Genomic DNA, 22,740 nt, shown 5'->3' with positions numbered 1-22,740 from the left:
CAATGGGTTTGGGTTTTTGGGTATACACACTAAACAGTTATTCCCCATTCCCCTCTCTCCTCAGCTCCTGGCAACCACTAATCTACCCTCGACGTTATAGATTTATCTGTTCTAGGTATTTCATGTAAATAGAATCATACAATATGTGGTAGTGAGCATTTGACTTCTGTCACTTAGCATAATGTCGTCAAGGCTCACCCACTTTGTGGCAAGTATCAGTATATCATTCCTTTTTATGGCGGAGTAATATTGATGCATTTGAATTATGGCATTGGTGAAGAATACTGAATACACTATGGACTGCAAGAAGAATGATCAAATCTGTCTTGGAAGAAGCACAGCCAGAATGCTCCTTAGAAATAAAGATGGTGAGATTTCATCTCATGTACCTTGGACATGTTATCATGTTATGTCCCTGGAGGACATAATAGTTGGTAAAGGAGAGAGTTAGTGAAAACAGGAAGACTCTCAATGAGATCCATTGACACAGTGGCTGCAACAATGGGCTCAAACATAGCAACGATTATGAGAGTGGTGCAGGACTGCGCAGTGTTTCATTCTGTTGTACACAGGATCACTATAAGTCAGAAGCAACTCAATGGCACCTAACAACAACAAGAAATATCCCAATATATAACACATTTTGTCTAGCCATTCATTGGTTGATAGACATTTCAATTGTTTCCTACATTGAAATTTTTAAGACATTTTTCAACACACAAAAATAAGTTATTTCCTCATTTTGTGCTACCATTGCCATTATGTCCAAATTTTCTTCTGCACATGAAATCTCTCATCGACACCATAAATTAAAATGCCTAGGCATTGATGTTACTATTTTATCAGCTTTGATAGAAAATGCCACGTGATTGAAATTCCATGCAACTTATTCTACAAATTTTATTTGTAGAATATGAAAATGTATTTTCAGCATGCTGAGGACATTAGGGTAAAATTTAAGCTTCTGTAACAAAGAAGCCCAACATACACTGGCAAAAAAAGGAAACACGTTGATTTCAATTTCATATTCTAGTGTCCAAGTGTGCAGGTCTACATTGGCTGAGCTGCTTTGCTCCTTAAAGTCATTTGGAAACTGAAGCTAGCTCCATCTTGTTGTTTTACCTTCACCTGGGATTTTTACCTTGGCCATGTATTTGAAGCAGAGTTCTGGGCATCCACTTGCATTAGGGGAAATTGCTGAAGTACAGGGCAAGCACTTTTCTTAGCAATTGATACAGAAGAATATCCATCACTTTTGCTCACATTCCATACTACGGGTTGTCAACTTAATCACGAGGCCCCCATAGCCACAAAGGAGGCTGGGAAATGTAGTCTCTAACCCGGTTTCTGTGTAGTTTTTGGAAGAGACCTATCAGAAAACTATCAAGCTGTGCCAGAGTAAGTGTTTCCCATTAGACTTACATTTGTAAATGCTTCTTTGTTAGAGGCACATCATTTTTGCTGCATTGAATAGGTACTCTTACATAAACTCATTAGTTAGAAAATATTTTGATCCTGAAGCATTTTTTTTTTCCCATTTTACTCACATTCTGAAACCAAAGTTTTGGTCTTTTTATTTCAATTTATTAACATTTAATCATTTACCTTTTCCAAATAAAGGCCAAAGTTTTTAATTCTGGTCTGTTATAAAATGACATTTGAATTAAATTTTGGTATTATACATGGAATAATATATTTCCCTTCCATATTCTCTCCTTTTCTTAAAATATGTATTCTTGCTCTTATTTTCACAGATTTTGATGGAGACATAATATGAGAAATAGTTCACTTTCACGTAACTGCAAGACAAGGACAACAATATTACAAACATAAAGATAAGTGCCACCACCCATCAGTCAGTTTGTCATACTGGGTGATTTGTGTGTTACTGTGATGCTGGCAGCTATGTCACTGGTAATTCAAATACCAACAGGGTCACCCATGGTGGACATGTTTCAGTGAAGCTTCCAGAAAAAGACAGACTAGGAAGAAAATCCTAGCAATTTACTTCTGAAAATTAGCCAATAGAAACCTTATGGATTACAACAGAACATTGTCTGACTCACTTACTTTGGACATGCTATTAGAAAGGATTAATTGCTGAAGGAGGACATTGTGTTTGGTGAAATGGAGGGCTAGCGAGGGTGGGGGAGAGGCTCCCTGAGATGGATTGGCACAATAGCCACAATGATGGACTCAAACACGCCAGAGATTGTGAGGATGATGCAGGACCAGGCAAACTTTCTTTCTGTTTTACCTAAAGTCATGAGTCAGAATCTACTTGAATACAACTATCTATCTGTCTAAATATAAGTAGCAACCAACAGTCATACTCTGGGTCCAGGAAGCTCAAAGAGTTCAAAGCCTGTGCTTCCTGGGAGCCTGTGTGCTCTACCAACAAAGACCAGCTGCTGTGTAGCCCTGGCTGGGCATTGCCATGTGGGAAAGGAGGCCCAGGGTTGCAAGATCCTCTTGTTTATAAGAGAATCTGGAACTCTGGATTTCTGTTATAAACTCCTGATTTTTAAGAAATATGTTGTCAATTAACTCGAAATACAGAACAAAACAAAACAAAACAAACACCATGCAGGCCACAAGAGTCTGAGCCCCCAGGACATATCTGTGGGCTGAGTTGTGCTATGGACCACAAGTTTGCATCCTCTCAGAGTTTGCTTTCTTATGTATCAGCAATAACCCACGAGCTAATTTTAAGAGCAAGGAAGGTCACACTTGTACTGATTGTAAGAGTTATAAATTACTCAGGAATAAACTTTGCAGGAGTTGTTAAGACCAATAAGAAAGAAATCATAAATCTTTACTGATGAACATAGAGGAAGATTTGAAGAAATCCCAGTTGTACCATGTCCCAGTAAAGGAAAAGAAACCATTACGGCTATGGCAATTCTCCTTTCATCATTCAAAGCATTTAAGATAAATTCAGTGAAGTGCTCACCAGAACGACAATAATGATGATGATGAGAACAAGGGTGAGGAGGAGGAAATGGCAGCAGTCACAACTTTCATGGGTGTGGAAAGATCCACTGACCACATGATATTAAATTCATTTCAAAAGATAAATAGTTATGAAGATCAAATCAGGGAATAAAGAGGGAGATGAAAACTTGCTGTAGCAAGACTTTAACATGTATTATAAGTTCAAAGGAAATAAAAACACTGAAATATCCAATCAAAGAGATAAAAGAGAATCTCCAGAAAAGATCAAAATACATTTGAATTTAATGTATGAGATACATAGAATTTCACATATGTGAAGAAAAGGTGTACTTAAGAAATGCAAGGTGTTGAGATAACTGGTGAACCATTCTGAAAACTTTGAATTTAATTCCTTAATTCAGATCATAAGCCACATGGATTCCAAAGGAATCAAAGATGCAAATGTAAAAACAAACATTAAAAATATGAAATAAAAGATAAATAATAATCTCATGATCACACTATTTTCCAGGATCACACTAAGGCAGGAATTATAAAAGTATTAATACATTTTGCCATATTAATATTAAAAAATAAGAAAATAATTGCAAACTACAGTAGAGGTTATTATTTAGAAATCAATAAAAAAGGCATAAATACCCAAATAGGAAAATAAACACAGGACAAGAAGAGACAGTTTATGAAAGAAGGAAAACAAATGGCCTATACATGTTGGAAAAAAATCATCTTCATTAATTACACAAAATTGCAAATAAAAGAGCATTGAGCTACTATTTTTTTACCTAAAAGTTTGGGAAAATGATCCCCTTGTAAACAGAGTAGAAAACGGATACAGAAACTGAAATCGGTGAGAACTTTTTGGAGAACAGCATCCAAATAGGCGTGTAGGTGTTGTATATACATACGTGTGGGTTGTGTGTGTGTATGTGTGTGCGTGTGTACTCTCTGTATGATATTCTCACTCACTTGGATCCAGCAATTCCTCTTAGAGAGTTACTTCATAAGTGTCCTAATCACGATTATTTCACTGTCAGAACAAATAAAACTGGTTGCCGTCAAGTTGCTTCCGACTCATAGTGACCGTATAGGACAGAGTAGAACTGCCCTATCGGGTTTCCAAGGCTGTAAATCTTTATGGAAGCAGACTGCCACATATTTCTTCCACAAAGCAGCTGGTGGATTAGAACCACTGACTTTTCGGTTAACAGCAGAGCGCATTTAACCACTGCACCACCAGGGCTCCTTCAGAACAAATAAACAAGCACCAAAAACAAATAGCCCAGAAGCTTACTTGACACAACAGATAACCACTACAAGTTGGCTGTCCAGTCAGCTTCGACTCATGGTAACCCCATGTGTGTCAGAGTAGAACTGTGCTCCGTAGAATTTTCAAAGGCTGATTTTTTGGAACTAGATCACCAGGTCTTCCTTCCAAGGCACCTCTGGGTGGCCTCGGGCCTCCAACCTTTCGGTTAGCAGTTGAGCATGTTAGCTATTAGCACCACCCAGGGACTCTCACTCAACAGGAGGGAAACTTAAGATACGGAATCAAAGCCTAAGGCTTAGAAATATGAGGTCAGCATGAGAGGACCATGAACTGAGAGGCATCAGGAATACTAGTTCTATCCTTTGGTTTATCTGAGGGCCCATAGGAACAAAACGTCTGAGAAGGGAATGCAGGCATGTCCTCTAAGAAAGGAGGTACAGAGTCTGGGGAAACTTTTCTAGTATGCTAAAAGAAATAATCTTGAATTGTGCAAAGACGTATCGGAAACGTGCTTATAAAAATAATATGTCACTCACTGTCTAAATTATAATAATCCCACATGCCTGGGTCATCTATGCTGCTATAGCAGAAAGACCACAAGTGGATGACTTTAACAAAGAGAAATTTATTCTCTCACTGTTTAGTAGGCTACAAGTTCAAATTCAGGGTATCAGCTCCAGGGACAGGGTTTCTCTCTCTGTTAGCTCTGGAGGAAGGTCCTTGTCATCTGTCTTCCCTTGGTCTGGGACCATCTCAGCCCGGGAACTTCAGGTCCAAAGGATGCGCTCTGCTCCTGGCACTGCTTTCTTGGTGGTATGAGGTCCCCATGTCTCTCTGCTCGCTTCCCCCTTTTATATCTCAAAAGAGATTGGCTTAAGACACTATCTAATCTTGTAGATCTCATCGATATAATTGCCACTAATCCATCTTATTACATCATAGTGATAGGATTTACAACACACAGGGAAATCACATCAGATGATAAAATGGTGGACAGTCATACAGGACTGGTAATCATGACCTAGCCAAGTTGACAGATATTTTGGGGGGACACCATTCAATCCATGACACCATATAATGGCAAAATATATAACCATTTGAATTATGTTAGAGGAGAATACTGCAGAATATGAAAATTAATTTACTGCACAATATGAAAATTAATTTACTGTATAATCTCTGTTATTGTGGAAAACCATTGCCCATCTGTAAATTTGTCGTACTGTACTGGGTTGCAAGGTGCTATGATGCTGGAAGCTATGCCATTGGTATTTTAAATACCGGCATGTTCACCCATGTTGACAAGCTTCAGTGGAGCTTTCAGACTAAGATAAAGTAGGAAGAAAGGCCTGGCAATCTACTTTGGAAAATTAGCAGTGGAAAAAACCCTATGGATCACAGCAGACTATTGTCTGATACAGTGCTGGAGGATGAGACCCCTAGGTTGGGAGGCAGAAAGTCACTACAACAGCCACAACAATGAATTCGAATATAGCAATGATCATGAGTATGGTATAGGACCGGGCAAAGTTTGTTCTGCTGTATATGGAGTTGCCATGATTCAGAGCAGATTAGACAGCAACTAACAAGAACAACAACAAGATTGTGGAAAAATGCAAATGTCAAAAAGATAGATGTGAGTGAACTAATTTAGATTTAATTATAAGCATTTCCTACAAATGGCCTGGCTTCACCAGCCTGTGACTAAAAATTAAAGGGACTCATTCTTTTTGCTTCCAAATAACAACGTAGCAATGACTCAAGACCCCATGACTACTTTCACTTCAGAAAATGTTAGCCCTTTCCAAGGGGCCTCTTGCTTGGGGACTGTGGGATGAACTCCTGGGTGGTTGTTGCTGGTACCTCAGCTCGTGGTCTGGTATGTAACACTGCACCTGTCACTTCCTGGAATTCTGTTTATAGGTCACCTTCTGCAATCTCAGAACAATTTGCCCTGTGCTTGACTCCTCCTTATTCAGGGCTGTGTTTCCATTGTGGGAATACACCCTTTGCTCAATGGCCCAAATCAATATAAAAGGTCAGACTGTTGTTTTCTTTAAGAAAATTGCAGGGATAAGGAAAGGTAACATCACAAAAGTCGTACCTGCCTCAACCCTGGCCTACCTGGGACCACGCTAACCTGAGCACTAGGAGAGCTTTAGGCATCTCCTTGCCTTAGGTCCCAGGCCAAACCTCCATGCAGCTCCTAGGGAGAGACTTCTTCCTTCCTTTCCCTCCCACCCTGATTCTATGATTCACTTTTGAATCCTCATCTCCTATTCCTGGTATTTGGCTTTGAGGATCAATAGAATCGGCTTCTATTTGCCACCTAAGTTCTGGAGCACCTGCAGAATCAACTGACAAAAGTCAAAATGTCATCTCTTTTTTTAAAAATAGTATTTTATTGTGTTTTAGGTGAAGGTTTTACACTGCACTGCAGGTTTCCAGTCAACGATTTCTACACAAGTTGTTCAGTGACATTGGTTACATTCTTCACAATGTGTGAACATTATCAGTATTTTTGTTCTGGCTGTTCCATTTCCCTTAATCTAGTTTCCGGGCACCATCTAGTTCTCCTGGTCTCAGCATAGATGAGGCCATGGTTTGTGTAGGCTGTTAGCCCTATAGAGTAGTTTCCCCTTTGAGTCTTTGGTTTCCTTCTTTCTCTTTTGATCCAGATGATAGAGACGACTAGTATTTTAGATGGCCACTCTCAAGCTTTTAAGGCCCCAGACCCTACTCACCAAACTAGGATGTAGTACATAAACTTTACAAACTATATTATGCCAATTGGCCAAGATACTCCAAGGGACTATGGTTCTACTCCTTCAAACCCAAGAAACTGATCCCAACACATGTCTAGTTACATCTAAGATGTATCCATAACTGTGCCCCCATGTGCTTTATTATATATATGAATATATGGTCACATTCATGCATATACATATGCACACACCTTTATATACACACATAATACTCACATATACATACCCATACATACATATGCCTACATACATACATATATACCTTCACATGTATGTTTTGGTTGTTGTTACTGTTGTTTCAAAATTATATATGCCATAGCAATTACCAACAGGTCCTTTTTTCTTGTGTACTTTTTAGAGACGTCGTTTACCTTCATCAAGCTGTGCACATCTCACCCTCGTTTGGTGCTAGCATTTCCATCACCAAAAATACCAAATATCTACTATCTGGTGAGTGAATCCTCCTCCCCCCTCTCCTCCTCTCACCTCTGCTAACCACTAATGAACATTAGTTTCTATATATTTGTCTCTTCATGTCATTTCACGAAAGAAAAAACATAATATTTATTTTTGTGTGTGTGATTGATTTATTTGCTCAACATAATGTCCTCCAGGTTCATCCATGTTCCAAGATGTTTCAGGAACTCATTCTTCTTTATCGCTGAGTAGTATTCCATTGTATGTACATACTGCATTTTACTTATCCATTCATCTGTTGATGGGCACTTAGGTTGTTTCCATCTTTTTCTATTGTGAATAGTACTGTGAACATCACCTCTTTTTACTGATAAAGCTGACCTTGAAGAATGTGGCTTATATCCACGGCCTAGTGGATTTCCAGAACTGTGGACCAGATGCGGCTTCTCTAAGAACAGAGAGGTGGTGGGGGTGAGCATGGCCCGGGATGACACACTGATGGGCTGCGTCTCCATGGAGGAAACATTAGTGGTAGGGGAAGAATTATGCCCCACTCAGCCGCCATTCCCTGCCCCTGGGCTCACTTCTTCCCAGGGTAACTGACCGTAGGAAAATGCATTCCTTTCCTGGTTGACCCAATCTCTTCCTCAGGTAGAGTTTTGCCCTGTGCTTTGAGCAGAAAAGTAATCTATATCATTATGGACTATTCAAGGAGCCCTGGTGATGCAATGGTTAAGTGCTTGGCTACTAACTAAGAGTTTGGTGGTTGGAACCCACCCAGCGTCTCCGTGGGAGAAAAGACCTGAGGCACCAAACAATAATAACAACAATTTTTCAATTACACCAAGCAGAGGCTAAGACGTCATTCCTGTAGTTCTTTTTCCAGTCCCCTCCAACACAGAGCAAAACTCTCACATCTGTATCCTCCCTTTTGACCTCAAGCCTCTCAGGCCCAGATCTCCACAAACAATGGCTTAGCCCCCAAGTCAAGTCCTTCATATCAAATTAACATTTCTCGAAGGCTCATTTCAGATGCAGAAATATATTTTCGCTGACATCACAGGCGGCATCTCCCATTACCATCTCTATTTCGGAAAAGGAGCTTGGCTTCATAGCAGTGTTATTCAAGGTTCCATTCAGATTACACACACACACACACACACACATGCACACACCCAGGCACGGTAAGGCACGCACACATTTATATTACAGCAAAACTATATTATCCTGCAAGTTACAGTTGCAGTTAGATGAATTGCTGTCATCTCTTTATGTCCCACATGCTAGAACTGAAGGCTCTCTGATGTTACAGCCATGTCTTACACATCTCTGTATGCCCAGAACTTAATGGTTGGCAAAGAGAAGCCACCAAGTAAATGTGTGCTGAGTCATTTTTACTAACGACACACTGTCATAGATGGCCACCCATTTGAAGTATTTTAAAGGGAACAAGGGAACAAGAAAGATGTTGTAGTCACCACGTCTCTGTCCCTACCTGCCTGACACTCAACCTTCCCTTCTGTTCCCAGAAGATCACAAAGGATGGCTGAGCACCCCAGGCTGTATGTCTTACACATTTGCACTGGATTTTGGAAACATTACAATAGGATTCTGTGAGGACCAGCCAGCTTTCACATCTTGTGTGTGTGTGTGTATGTGTGCAGAGAGAGAAGGGCAGTGGGAATTTGAAAAATTGGGATAAGAAGGAAGGAGAACTGAGTTTGGAGAACAAGGCATGTTGAGGAAAATCAGCTCTCAGGTTTGGATTGGGAGCCACCTAGTCCCAGAGGAAATCATGGTGCCTCTGTCAGAAAACCCCAAACTCTCTTAAAAAAACTAAAGTCCCTCTGAGATGAGCAACACAGTGCAGTACCAAGACTGCAGCTGAGCCTCAGTGCCCAGCTCCTGATCTCAAGCTCCACCACTTCCTTGAGGACATCACCTATTGCTGCTGCCCCCATACTCAGCCTTCAGGGATCACTGTCCCGTTACATTGTAGCTTAAGATGTTTTAAATCCAAGAGAGAGCTGTCCGGAGGATGACTATTGTCATTGACTGTTAGCTCTGTCAGTGTTAGACTGTCAATTACTGTTAGCTGCTGTCCAGTCAGCCCCCAACTCATGACGACCCCATGCACAACAGAACAAATTGCTGCTTTGTCCTGTACCATCCCCATGATTGCTGGTGGATCAGATCATTAGGATCCATAGGGTTTTTATTAGTTGATTTTTGGAAATTGTTCACGAGGTCTTTTTTCCTAGTCTGTCTTAGCCTGGAAGCTCTGCTAAAATCTATTCAGCATCATAGCAACACACAAGCCTCTACTGACATATGGGTGGTGGCTGTGTGTGAAGTACATTGGCCGGGAGTCAAACCCGGGCCTCCTACGTGGAAGACAAGAATTCTACTACTGAACCACTGTCATGGATTGAAATGTGTCCCCTGAAAATAAATGTCAACTTGGCTAGGCCGTGATTTCCAGTATTGTGTGGTTGTCCTCTGTTTTATGTCTGATGTAATTTTCCTATGTATTGTAAATCCTAAACCCTGCCTGTGGTTCATGAGGCAATTTTAGGTTATGTTAAAGAGAATTAAGGTGGGATGCAACACTCTTACTCAGGTCACAGGCATGATCCAATGTAAGGAGAGTTTCCCTGGGGCATGGCCTACATTACTTTTTATCTTATGAGAGATAAAAGTGTGCAGAGAGACATGGGGGCCTCATACCACCCAGAAAGATATGCCAGAAGAAGAACGCGTTCTTTGAACCCAGGGTCCCTGCACTGAGAAGCTCTTCAGCCAAGGAAGACTGATGACAAGGACCTTCCCTGAGTACCGACAGAGAGAGAAAGCCTTCCCCTGGAGCTGGTGCCCTGAATTCGGACTTCTAGCCTCCTAGACTATGAAAGAATAAATTTCTGTTTATTAAAGTCATCCACTTGTAGTATTTCTGTTAGAGCAGCATTAGATAACTAAGATAACCACCAATGCCCCTAGAGAATGACTAGAACTCCCCTTTCCACTTGTCAGAGTCCCTCATTCCTGTACCAGTGACCTCTCTAAAGACCTCTCCTCTCCCCCAGGTGACTGGCACCTTGGGGAAGGCCCTGTCTTCCAGAGACCTCCACTCCTTACTCACAGGCAGCCTTGTCTAAAACAACCTCGCCAGAATACAGCACAGGAAGGACAAAGTTCAAGAATTATCCAAAGACAGCATTGGTGGGGGTTATGGCTGGGGAAGGATAGAATCTTCCCTTTAAGAGGACCTGGGAAGCACTCAATTAAAGGGAGCAAAAAATGAAAGTCATGTAATGAGGTTATAAAATTACTTGTGCTCTGTCAGTTCTGGGAAGGAAACATAGTTTTCTTACATTCCAAATTTGCTCTGGTACAAGAGCCCCTCCCACCAATATAGGAGAAAAACGAGTCTTTGTCTCTCTGGTAGATCCCAAACTGGTCTGCATATTAGAATTCCAAGGCCCAGGCTGAGCCTCAGGCCAACTAAATCAGTCTCTGGAGGAGGAATCCAGGGAATCAGTTGATGGTGAAGTTTCCCAGGTGATTCCAATGTGTAGACAAGTTTGAGCACCACAGGTCTAGACCCACCAAAAACCCACTCCATTGAGTCGATTCTGACTCACAGCAACCCTGTAGGACAGAGTAGAACTGCCCCATAGTGTTTCCAAATCTACAAATCTTTATGGAAACAGACTGCCACATCTATCTCCCACAAAGCAGCAGGTGGGTTTGAACCTGCCAATGTTTTGGTTAGCAGCCAAACTTTTTAACCACTGCACCACAAGAGCTCCTAGGTGTAAACCAGTGGTTCTCAAAGTTTTGTATCATCAGAATCACCTGGAGGACTACCAAACATTTAGATCAAGAATTCTATAGAAGAATTTTGATCAAAAGGGGGAAAATGAGGAACAGAATTTCTAATCTTCAAAGAATACAGACTTTCTGGAGCCATTGAGGATGAATAATCCCCTGAAGCTATTACCCCGTGGAAATCTTTAAATCCTGAACTAAAACTATCCCCTGCAGTCATCTTTGAACCAAATAATAGTTTAGCCTAATTAAAAAAGAATGTCTGCATTAAGCACTATACTCTCTTAAAGAATTATCATTATGTGATAAAACTGACAACAGCAACTCAAAAGGATAGATGACAAACTTAGGGCGCAGTGAGTTTGTGTTAATGATGGTGAAATAGTTTGGAAAATGTTGTCAACAAAGGTGACAACTTGAAGAATGTAGCCAATGTCACTGAGTGGTATGTGTAGAAATTGTCAAAGTGGTGTGTTTTGCTGTGTATATTTTCACCAAAATTTTTTTTAAAAAAGAATCTCCTGGAGGATTTAAAATCACCTGGAGGGTCTCTCATCTGGTAGGTCTAGAGTGGAGTTTGAGGTTTGCACATTTAGGAAGTGCTTAGGGGATGCTGATGTTCTCATCTGGGAACTACACTTTGAGAGCCACTGGTCTAGGCACTTAAAAACTTAGTTTTAGTCAATAATTTAAATTTACCTTTGAGATTTAATTCACCCAGTGGGGGAAAATGGATGTTCATAACCTTTGGTATTAGAGAGGGGCTCCTCACCTGGATCAGTGACTGCTAAACTGGACCCAGCCCAGCACTTTCTGCTGGTGTCTGGTGCTTATTAGTTCTACAAGTGTTAAACTTGGGATCTATCCCATGGGTCTCATGCAGAGCCTGGTATCCTTACCTGTGGACTTGGCCCCCTTTGACTCTCCTGGTCCTACACACCCTGCTGGACTCTGGCCCCGTCTTTGCAGAGATATCACTTTGTCCCCACCAGCAGAGGCTCTACGGCCAGCGCACGGGTCCTCACACTGTTGAGTCTGCCCACAGGAATGAGGAGGGCAAGAGACTCCAGTCAAACTCTCTCTGCCTGGTCCTGCTGCTCCACCATTAGCACTGCTTCAGAACCTGCAACAGCGACTCCTCCTGGAGCCCCAAACAGGAAGGAGGACAGGATCCATTTGCCTTGAGTTTCCTCTGAGCTCTGAGTCCTGGAACAGAGGTGTGAGATCACCTCTGGTCATCAAAACTCCTGGACTAGAAAGAAACTTCATCAGAGGCCCCCAAGCTCTTAGATGGAGGACCTCCTTTAGCAAGGTGGGCTGCTGTGTGATGTGTTTTCAAGTGTAGCCTCAGCCAACTATCCCTGGTAGGAATTTTCTACAAGTCTGTTCTCTTTTCTTGTTCGAATCCCTTATTAGATCTGGCTGTGTTTCTGGTTCTCAGGTTCTATGAGATATTGTACCCTTTTCCACGATGTGCTTCTTGCAATCCAAGTCTCCCTGACTATCAGATCCATATGTGGTCTGGGGCGCCTATGCATTGAAGTTACCTGGGGTGCTCATTGAGAGTCAGAGTGCCAGACCACAGCCCAGACCTACTGAATCAAAATCTCCAGGGAAAGGACACAGGAATCTGCACTTTAACAGATATCCCAGGCAATCCTTAAGTATACTAAATTTGAGAGCATCTGTCCTAGGCTATTCGTTCTCTGAGGACCGAGACTGCGTGTTGTTGACAAGCGTATCTTCACCATCTGGTGCTCACACAGGAGTCCCCATACAAAGGGTTATATTTCAGAGACAATGGTGGGTATGGTAACACCAGATTTGAAAATCCCTAAGAAGGCCCACAGTGTGTGTGTGTGTGTGTGTGTGTGTGTGTGTGTGTGTGTGTGTGTCCTTTCAGAACAGCCTGAATTTTCTTCAGCTTTGGAGCAGAGCCCTGCAGGCTTTCGCATAGAGAATGCTCACCAGAGACTGTGGTGAGGCTCACACATGAGTGTCCCAGCCTACTGCTCAGATGAGGAGAAAACACAGACTGTGAGCCACTTGAGAGAACAGCAGGTATCTTTGTTTCTCTTTCAGGTTCCGTCTGAGGCAATCGCTCGCAGAGTGACAGACTGGAGCCCTGGCACCGTTTACATGGCTGTCTCTCCCTGAGACTGTTTAGCTGCATTCTCATAACCTAACAGCTCAGGGTGTACATCTCCACTGTAAACACACATGAATATTTGTTGAATAAATGAATGAATGAACAATATATAGGTGGCAGTTCATGGTCTACACTAAAGCTTTTATAAGAAGTAATAATAGTGATCATGAATATAGTACTTTTCATGTGGTAGACCCTGTGCCAAGTACTTTGCATAGGTTACTCATTTAAACTTCTGACCTTTAATGTTCTTCCCCATTCTACAGAGGACAAAGTGCAAGCCCAAAGAGATGAAGTGATTTGTCCAAGGTCACAGAGCTCGGTGGGCTGAGGCCGGGTCTAAACCCAGGCAGTATCTCCAAGATCTAAGCATTCAGCTGCCTCTGCTCCTGCCTCTCCATCCTAGTCTTTCAATGCTGCCATATCAGAAACACCACAAGTGGGTGGCTTTAAAGAACAGGAATTTGTTTTCTCACAGTTCAGGAGGCTACAAGTCTAAATTTCAGCCATGGCTCTATGGGGAGGCCCTTTCTTGTCTAGTTCAGCTTCTCGTAGCTTCCAGCAATCCTTGGAGTTTCTGAGCTTGCAGGAGCACCTGTCTCTGTCACCTGTCTTCCCCGCTTTGTGTGAGTCTTTGTGTCTCTTCTGCTTGTTCGGTAACTCAGAAGTGATTAGGTTTAGGATTCACCCTACACTGTTATGACCTCATTAAAATAACAATAGAAAAACCTCTATTTCCAAACAGGTACAGAGATTAGATTTCAACACATATTTAGAGGGACAATTTAATCCGTAACACTTTGTGAGCATGCATTTCCGAAGCCTTGAGGGTGCATTTCTGCAAGTCTTTCTCAGCTCAGGCCCTCTTTCAGGACCTTACATATCCATCCTCTTGAATTGAGCCAAACCACTAGACCAGGTACAAACATTTCCGGAGACACAGGCACCTTAAATGCTAATGCATGTTTTCTCATGCTACTTTGTGCCCATGACGAATTGGTAGTTGGATAGATTAAGATAACTTTCTTTTTATTTGAAAACACTAAAGACCACATGCATGCACAAAAAAACAAAATACTTATTTAGTTTGCTTCCTTCTACACTTCATACTATAATGAACTCAGGTAGAATTTTGATGCTATAAGTCATTGTAAATATTATAACTAAATAAACACCCAATTTCAGCCTTTACAGTACAGTGAGAATTGAGTGTAAGCATGGGAAGACTTTGTAGGATTATTATAATGCCTGTTTGTATCTCAAGATTGTAAAAATTCTACTTAAGTAAACTAGTATAACCAATATAACATTAGGTTATGTTGTAAAGAGTCATTCTGCAAAATGCACTAAATTTGAGGACCTTCCACTGATAATGATGGATAGTTTCTAGAATTTGTACCTTTCCTAACAAAACTCGAGAGTCTATTTTGCTTGTTAAAATGCATAGTGATTTACAATAGTCAGAACTACACTTGGCAGCAAGTTATGTCGAAGACAAGATAGGTAGGAAATATTTTCTTGATTAGATAATGGTTGGTTGAAATTCCTTCCAGCTTTTTTGAAAGAAAAGTTAGCAATTGAAAGCATATCAGATGATGCATCAATTTTCCATAAACAGAAGACTATGCAACCTACTTTATTGAAAAACCCTTTATGCAGAGCTAGATTTAATCTCTCAATTTGAGAGGCAGTACCATGAAATAAGATGTTTGCATGCAAAATCACCAGATTTCCAATGGAAATATAAGACAAAGAGGCACTCCATTCCCTTGGGGACAGCACCTATCTCGGATTCATTTTTTCTCTGATGTTCTTGCATGGTTTTATCAGTGACTTCAGGGAAGTGAAACAGCAGCTTGCTTCCTTAAGAACAAAGACTTGAGGAATTAAAAAAAAAAAAAAAAAGGATAATACATTAAAAATACTTTCTCTACTGTTCCTTTTTTTGTTATGCATTTCCTGAGGAGTAATTGTTGTTTCAAATAATATGCCTTTTAATGATTTTAGTATTTAATCTGGCAAATAAAAATGGCCTGTGTTTATGCTTTGTTTTCTCTTTTCCTAAATCACTCCTGAAAAGGTTTTTTGAAGTAGACAAGTTTTAACTACATAAAATCAAAAAGGGTATGGATTATTTACAAAACACATAGAGCAAACTATAAATTTCCCATAGGCATAGCTACTTCGCCAAAAAAAACAAAAAGCTCTATTAGTATCTAAGGTCCCTAGGCAGTTGTCTCAGTTATCTAGTGCTGCTATAACAGAAATACCACAAGTGGATGGCTTCAACAAACAGAAGTTTGTTCTCTCACAGTTTAGGAGGCTAGAAGTCCAAATCCAGGGCAACAACTCCAGCAGAAGGCTTTCTGTCTCTGTCGGCTCTGGCGGAAGCTCCTTGTCATCAATCTTCCCCGGTCTACGAGCTTCTCAGTGCAGGAACCCCAAGTCCAAAGGATGCACTCTTCTTCTGGTGCTACTTTCTTGGTGGTATGAGGTCCCCCATGTCTCTCTGCTTGCTTCTTTCTTTTATATTTCAAAAGAGATCAGCTCAAGACACAATCCAATCTTGTAGATTGAGTCCTGCCTCCTTAACATAACTCCTGCTAATCCCATCTCATCAACATCATAGAAACAGGATTTACACCAGGTAGGAAAATCCCAGATGACAAAATGGTGGACAATTACACAATACTGGGAATCATGGCCCAACCAAATTGATACACATATTTTTGGGGGACATGATTCAATCCATGACAGTGGTTTAGTGGCTCAGCTCCTAACAGAAAGGTTGGGGTTCAAATCCACCCAGTAGCGCCATGGAGGAAAAGCCTGGTGATCTACTTCCTTAAGATTCCCACCCAACCCAGTGCCGTCGAGATTACACTCATTAAAAACATTATGGAGCACAGTTCTACTCTGAAACATGTGGGTCACCAGGAGTTACTTTGGACATACTAGCAGGAGGGACCAGTCCCTGGAAAAAGACATCATACTTGGTAGAGTAGAGGGCCAGCGAAAAAGAGGAAGATGCTCAATGAGATGGATTGACACAGTGGCTGCGAGAATAGGCTCAAACATAGAAACAATTGTGAGGATGGCGCAAGATGGAGTAGCTTTTCATTCTGTTGTACATAGGGTTGCTATGAGTTACAACGAACTGGATGGTGCCTTGCAACAATAACAGCATGTGCAACTTATTGGTTAATGTGGCAACCATGTTGGTTTTTACTTACTGTAGCTATTAAGGAGCTCTGGTGGCACAGTGGCTAAGCACTCAGCTGCTAACCAAAAGGCAGGTGGTTCAAACCCACCAGCTGCTTTGCAGGAGAAAGATGTAACAGTCTGCTTCTATAAAGATTTACAGCCTTGGAAACCTTATGCAGCAGTTCTACTCTGTCCTGTAGGGTTGCTATGAGTCTGAATCAGCTCAACGCCCATGGGTTAGTGTAGCTATTTCACCTCTGATCTGTCAGTTTGTCAGGCTGCAGTGGCTTGTGTGTTAGTGTGATACTGGAAGCTATACTACTGTTATCTCAAATAACAGCAGGGTTACCCATGGTGGACAAGTTTCAATGGAGCTTCCAGATGAAAACAGACTAGGAGGAAAGGCCTGGTGATATAATTCCAAAAAATAGCCAATAAAAACCCTATGGATCATAACATAATATTGTATAATATAGTGCTGGAAGACAAACCCTCCAGTTTGGAAGGCAAATTGACCACAACAATGAATTCAGGCATACCAGTGATTGTGAAAATGGCACAGGACTAGGCAGTGTTTCATTCTGTTGTACATGGGATCACCATGAGTTGAAGCCAACTTGACAACAACTAACAATAAGTGTAATTATTTACCGATCTCTATTTTCTGTTGTCAAATGTTTAAAGTGTTATCTGCTTATTTAAAGCAATGTCATAAACACATGTCGTCTGTTTTTTACAGAGATATTTCTCTACATATTTATTGTGTTTTAACAGTTGATCTTAGGAAAAGCCAGCATAATTTCTTACCAAACCAGTTTTTTTAACCAAATAACAGGTCAGTTATATGAAGTCATAAAATTATGACATGCCTAGATTCTGTACTCTATATACTGTTTCCCATGTAAGGAAACCAAGCACTTTTTGAGAAATTACCAATTCCAGATCTGATTCCTATAGCTAGAAATGTACAAAATAAGTGGGTCTTCTTCAGATAGTGTCTAAAGGATACAAGGCATTTGAAGAGGCTTCGCTAGCTAGAGGTGGGATAATTTCGGCATTTAAAGTAATGATCTCAGTATTTAAATAATCTCAACATTCCAAATGTATAAAAATCTGTGATTCAAAATGATATTAACAAAAATTGGCCACCTCTGGAAGTTTCTAGAATACCTACTCAGGTATCGAAATAATTCATAAATAAAAGTATACAGAATCAAACATATATCCTGATTTTTTGTTTTAGCACACATTGTGTTTTCAAATAGCCAAATAGTTGACAAGGAAGAGTTAATTGTGGGAGAATTCCAGATAATAAGTGCAGAAGGAATGACAGAATTGGATAATTTTTTGCAGTCCCTTGTGAGATACTGAATCCAGGCAACCACATAATTGCCTGCTAAAACCATGAGCTGAAGGTCTTAATAATGTCTGCACCAGACTGACTCAATCATAACATCTAACACTATCCAGAATGGAATATCTGTGATGTATTCTTGCCCCCCAACCCCAAAATTGAACCAGCATCTAATCAAGCTTCTTCATATAATTGTCAGTTCAGAGGAAAAATAAAGAATAGAAGAACATGTTCAGTGACACCACAAAGAAGCAATCAACCAAATCTAGAATGTAGAAAATGCTACAGGACAAATGACTGTTATTTTAACAAATAAATGGCATTTAAAAGATGGAGGGAAGGGAAACTGTTAAAGAGTAAAGGAAAACTAAAAGACTTATCAACCAAATGCAATGTAGAGACCTTATTTGGATCCTGATTTCAATAAACTAATCACACAATATTATTTTTGAGAAAAAACACAAACCGAGTATTAGATGACATTGAGGAACTGTTCATTTTGTTACGTGTAATCATTATACCATAGTTAGCTTAAAAATAGTATGTATGGGATTGGAGGAGCATAAGAATTATTTGTGGATAAAATGATTTAAAATCTCAGATTTCCTTTAAAATACTGTAGCCATCTTCCCAAAAAAAGTGTGTGGGTGAAAGACAAAATGAGGTTGTCAAAATGTTGATGTCTTAGTTATCTGATGCTTCTGTAACAAGTGGGTGGCTTTAACAAAGAGAAATTTATTTTCTCTCAGTTTAGGAGGCTAGAAGTCCAAATTCAGGGGCAGGCTCTAGGAGAAGGCTTTCTCTCTCTCTCTCTTTCTCTCTCAGCTCTGGGCAAGGTCCTTGTTCCTCGGTTCCTTGGTGATCTTCATGTAGTATGGCATTTATCTTCCCCCATCTCTGCTTGCTTGCTTGCTTGTTTAATCTGTTTTAAACCTCAAAAGAGGTTGATTTAAGACATACCCTACACTAACACTGTCTCATTAACATAACAGAAAAATCCATTCCCAAATGGCTTATAATCAAGGTACCAAAACCAAAAACCAAACCCATGGCCATCGAGTCCACTCCGACTCACAGCAACCCTATAGGACAGAGTAGAAATGCCCCCACAGAGTTTCCAAGGTGTGCCTGGTGGGTTCAAACTGCCAACATTTCTGTTAGCAGCCGTAGCACTTAACCACTACGTCGCCAGGGTTTACGAACCACAGATATAGGGGTTAAGATTTACAACACATTTTCAGGGGACACGATTCAATCCTTAACAGTTGATAATTGTTTGACCTTGTTGATTAGGGTTCATATGTCCATTCTTTCAGCTTTCAAGTATGCTTCAAGGTGTCCAAAATAAAATGCTTGCAAAAATTTTAGGTCATTGCATAAGCAGAAGTAAATATTAATCATATAAATTTGCTTGTTTAATTTCCTTTTTGGTAGGGGCAATATCTTAAATCCCCTTTCTCTGAATACTGCTTTGGGTTTCTGGGCTTCTGCTCTTGGATACCTTGATTTATCACCCAATGTATATACAAGACACCTTAGTTTAAAACCTCATTCCAAATACCCAGCTACAACCATCTACACTCATATTCTTATAATTGGCTCAAGCGTAAAGGTAGCTTGAAAATTAGGGACTGAGTCCAACAACAATAAAAGTATTTATATGTTCACTGCTGTGGCATGCATGACTGTGAGTTTTTCCATTTCTGGAAATCACATCAGTAAGAGCAGAAGAGACAAGTGACAGAGAGCAGAGGCTCTGGATCCAGGGAGATCAAATTTCTAGGTCTGATTCTGTCACTGATAAACTACTGAATTTTCTGAGTTGCTCTGTAAAAGGTAGAGAATCATAGTGCCTAATGCATAAGGTATTGTGACGGTTCCACCATCTGCCTGTCAGTTTGTTGAACGGTATTGGCTTGGGTGTTGCAATGATGCTGAAAGCTCTGCCACCAGTATTTCAAAAATCATCAGGGTCTCCCATGGTGAACAAGTTTCAACAGAACTTCCAGGCTAAGATGACTAGGAAGAAGTGCTATCTACTTCTGAAAATTAGTCAATGAAAACCCTATGGATTGTAACAGAATATTGCTCCACATAGAGCTGGAAAATGAATCCTTTTAGGTTGAAAACACTACACAATGGCTGCAACAATGAACTCAAACATGCCAAAGAGCAGGAAAATGGTGCAGCACTGGGCAATGTTTTACTATGTTGTACATAAGGTCACCATGAGTGACTCGATGGCAACTAACAACAACAACATTGTGAAGGTTATGTAACATATTTAGGGCAGAGGCTGAAATAGAATAAGAAAGAAATGCATTAGGATACATACTAATGTAATATAATATGTATTTTACTAATTTATAGTGTTCCAGAATTCATTTTTATGCCCCTTCCAAACTCATTTGCTCCTTTGTGATCAAATTTATTTCTTTTAGAAGTCAAGTTTCTAAATAAGATCAATTTCTTTTTCTGAGAGACACTACCAGCTTAAACAAATTTTTAATCCAGTATTTTTGACTCAAGAAAACATAATGGAATCACATTGTATTAATTAATTTAAAATGAACCTTTTATCCTGGATAATTTTAAATTTTCAGGAATTTGCAAAGATAGTACAGAGAGTTCTCATATATTTCCTCAGCAACTTGTATTTTTAAAATGCAAGAGCAAATCATTTGTCACCCACCACACCACACCACCCACACAGCAAGCAGCGGAGAGTGCTCTGGTGCCCCAGGTCGCCTGCCACACCACCCTGTCAACCACCTCACCCATCAGGCAAGTGTCAGTGAGCACGTCTGTGTCACAGGTTGCCCACCATACCCACCCCTCCTGCCACTCCACACACCCGATTCCCATTGTGCATTCCTGCAGCACTGGACCAATGACACATGACATTCTATGCCTTTCCAGACTTCCCTCAGCCTCCATACACACCCAGTGAATAGCAACATGTGCTCAGCCTGTGTGCTGCTGACCTGCCTGCCCAGCAACAGGTGGTGAGTGCTCCTGTGCCATGAGACCAGCAATCAGCAGAGCATGCCCACCTCACCCACCTCCATATATCAAAACAAAAAATCAGTACAAAACAAATATACAATCAATTAATCAATAAATCAACAATAAAATAACACCTTAATACTTTGGAGACAGCAGACAATAACAAATCATATGGAAAAATAGGATAAGATGGCTCAAACAAATGAGCACAATAAAGGGAAAGAAAACCTTCTAGAGAAAGAAACAATAATAAAACTACCTGAGAAAGAATTCAAAAGAGTTAAATATAGAATCCTCAAAGAGATCAAGGAAAACACAGAACAAACATTAGAAGAATTCCAGAAAACAACACAAGAACAAAATGACAGACTCAACAGACAATTAGAAACCGTACAAAAACAACTAGAAATTCAGAAGATTAACAATAAAATATCAGAAATAGATAACTCAGTGGAAGAACACAGAAGTAGAATTGAATCACTAGAAGAAAGAATCAGCAAAATAGAGGACAAATCTCTTGATACTACTTTGTTTGAGGAACAATCAGAAAAAAAGAATGAAGAAAAATGAAGAAAGCCTAAGAGTTATGTGGGACATCATCAAGAAGAATAATTTAAATATAATAGGAATTCCAGAAGAGGAGGAAAAAAAGAAAATACAGAGAGAATTTTTGGAGATATATTGGCTGAAAACTTCCTAAATATCACAGAAGATGAGAGGGTTTCCATCCAAGAAGCTCAATGAACCCCATACAGGATAGACTTCTCCAAAAAAATCACCAAGACATATCATAATCCAACTTTCCAAAACCAAAAATAAAGAATTCTGAAAGCAGCTTGTGAAAAATGACATATCACTTACAAGTGGACACCAATAAGACCAAGCACTGATTTCTCATCAGAAACCATGCAGGCAAAAGGCAATGAGAAGACATATATAAAATCCTGAAGGAAAAGAATTGTCAACCAAAAATCATATATCCAGCAAAGTTGTCTTTCAAAAATGATGGTGAAACTAAGATACTATCAGATAAGCAGGTAATAATGAAATTTATAAAAACCAGACCAGTCTTACAAGAAATATTAAAGGGAGTTCTTTGGATAGACAACCAACAACACCAGACAACAACCTGAAATAAAGACTCATGACAATATCACCCAGATACCAACCAAGATAAAGACTTTAAAAAAGCAAAAAACCAAATCAAAAACCCGTTGCTGTCAAGTCAATTCCAACTCATAGCAACCCTATAGGACAGGGCAGAACTGCCCCATAGAGTTTCCAAGGTGCACCTGATGGATTCGAACTACCGACCTTTGAGTTAGCAGCCATAGCACTTAACTACTACTTCACCAGGATTACCTCAAAAAAGCAAAATCAAACTAAAAAAACTGACTACCAGAAACCAGAGGAGTTAAGCTGTAAATGAAAACAACTTCAAAACAAAAAGGGGGAATAAAAATGTAGTTATAGAACTTCCACATGGGAGAAGGTCAAGGCAATTTTGAGAAATAATACACAGTTTTAAAGTTAAGAGGTTAAAGGTAAACTTCAGGGTAACCACAAAGAGAATAAATAAATATACTCACCAAAATAAAGAAGAAGAAAATAATAAAGCCTCAGTAAACATAAAAACAACAACAATGACTGGTAGGAAAAGAAAATTCATACAGACAGTCCCTTGGTTACAAATGCCCAACTTACATACAATCTGTGGTTATGAACCAAACCCATAAAGCATATTATATGAAAAACTTGAGGCACATACAATGGTTTGTAATAAAAAACAGGCACT

General features: G+C 40.1%; 1 long non-coding RNA gene across 1 annotated transcript in view; it reads left to right on the top strand.

Annotated features, from left to right (window-relative positions):
* Positions 1 to 3,276, top strand: part of LOC126081838 (uncharacterized) — a 243,816-nt gene extending 240,540 nt beyond the window's left edge. The window contains exon 5 of the long non-coding RNA XR_007518446.1: positions 1,755 to 3,276. This is a non-coding gene — a long non-coding RNA (uncharacterized LOC126081838). The remainder of the gene's footprint in view (positions 1 to 1,754) is intronic.
* Positions 3,277 to 22,740: the final 19,464 nt, after the last annotated feature.

The sequence above is a fragment of the Elephas maximus genome, chromosome 8 (genome assembly GCF_024166365.1).
Source record: "Elephas maximus indicus isolate mEleMax1 chromosome 8, mEleMax1 primary haplotype, whole genome shotgun sequence".
NCBI lineage: Eukaryota > Metazoa > Chordata > Mammalia > Proboscidea > Elephantidae > Elephas > Elephas maximus.
The sequence above is the reverse complement of the archived record's forward strand: the minus strand, read 5'-3'. Positions and strand labels throughout refer to the sequence as shown.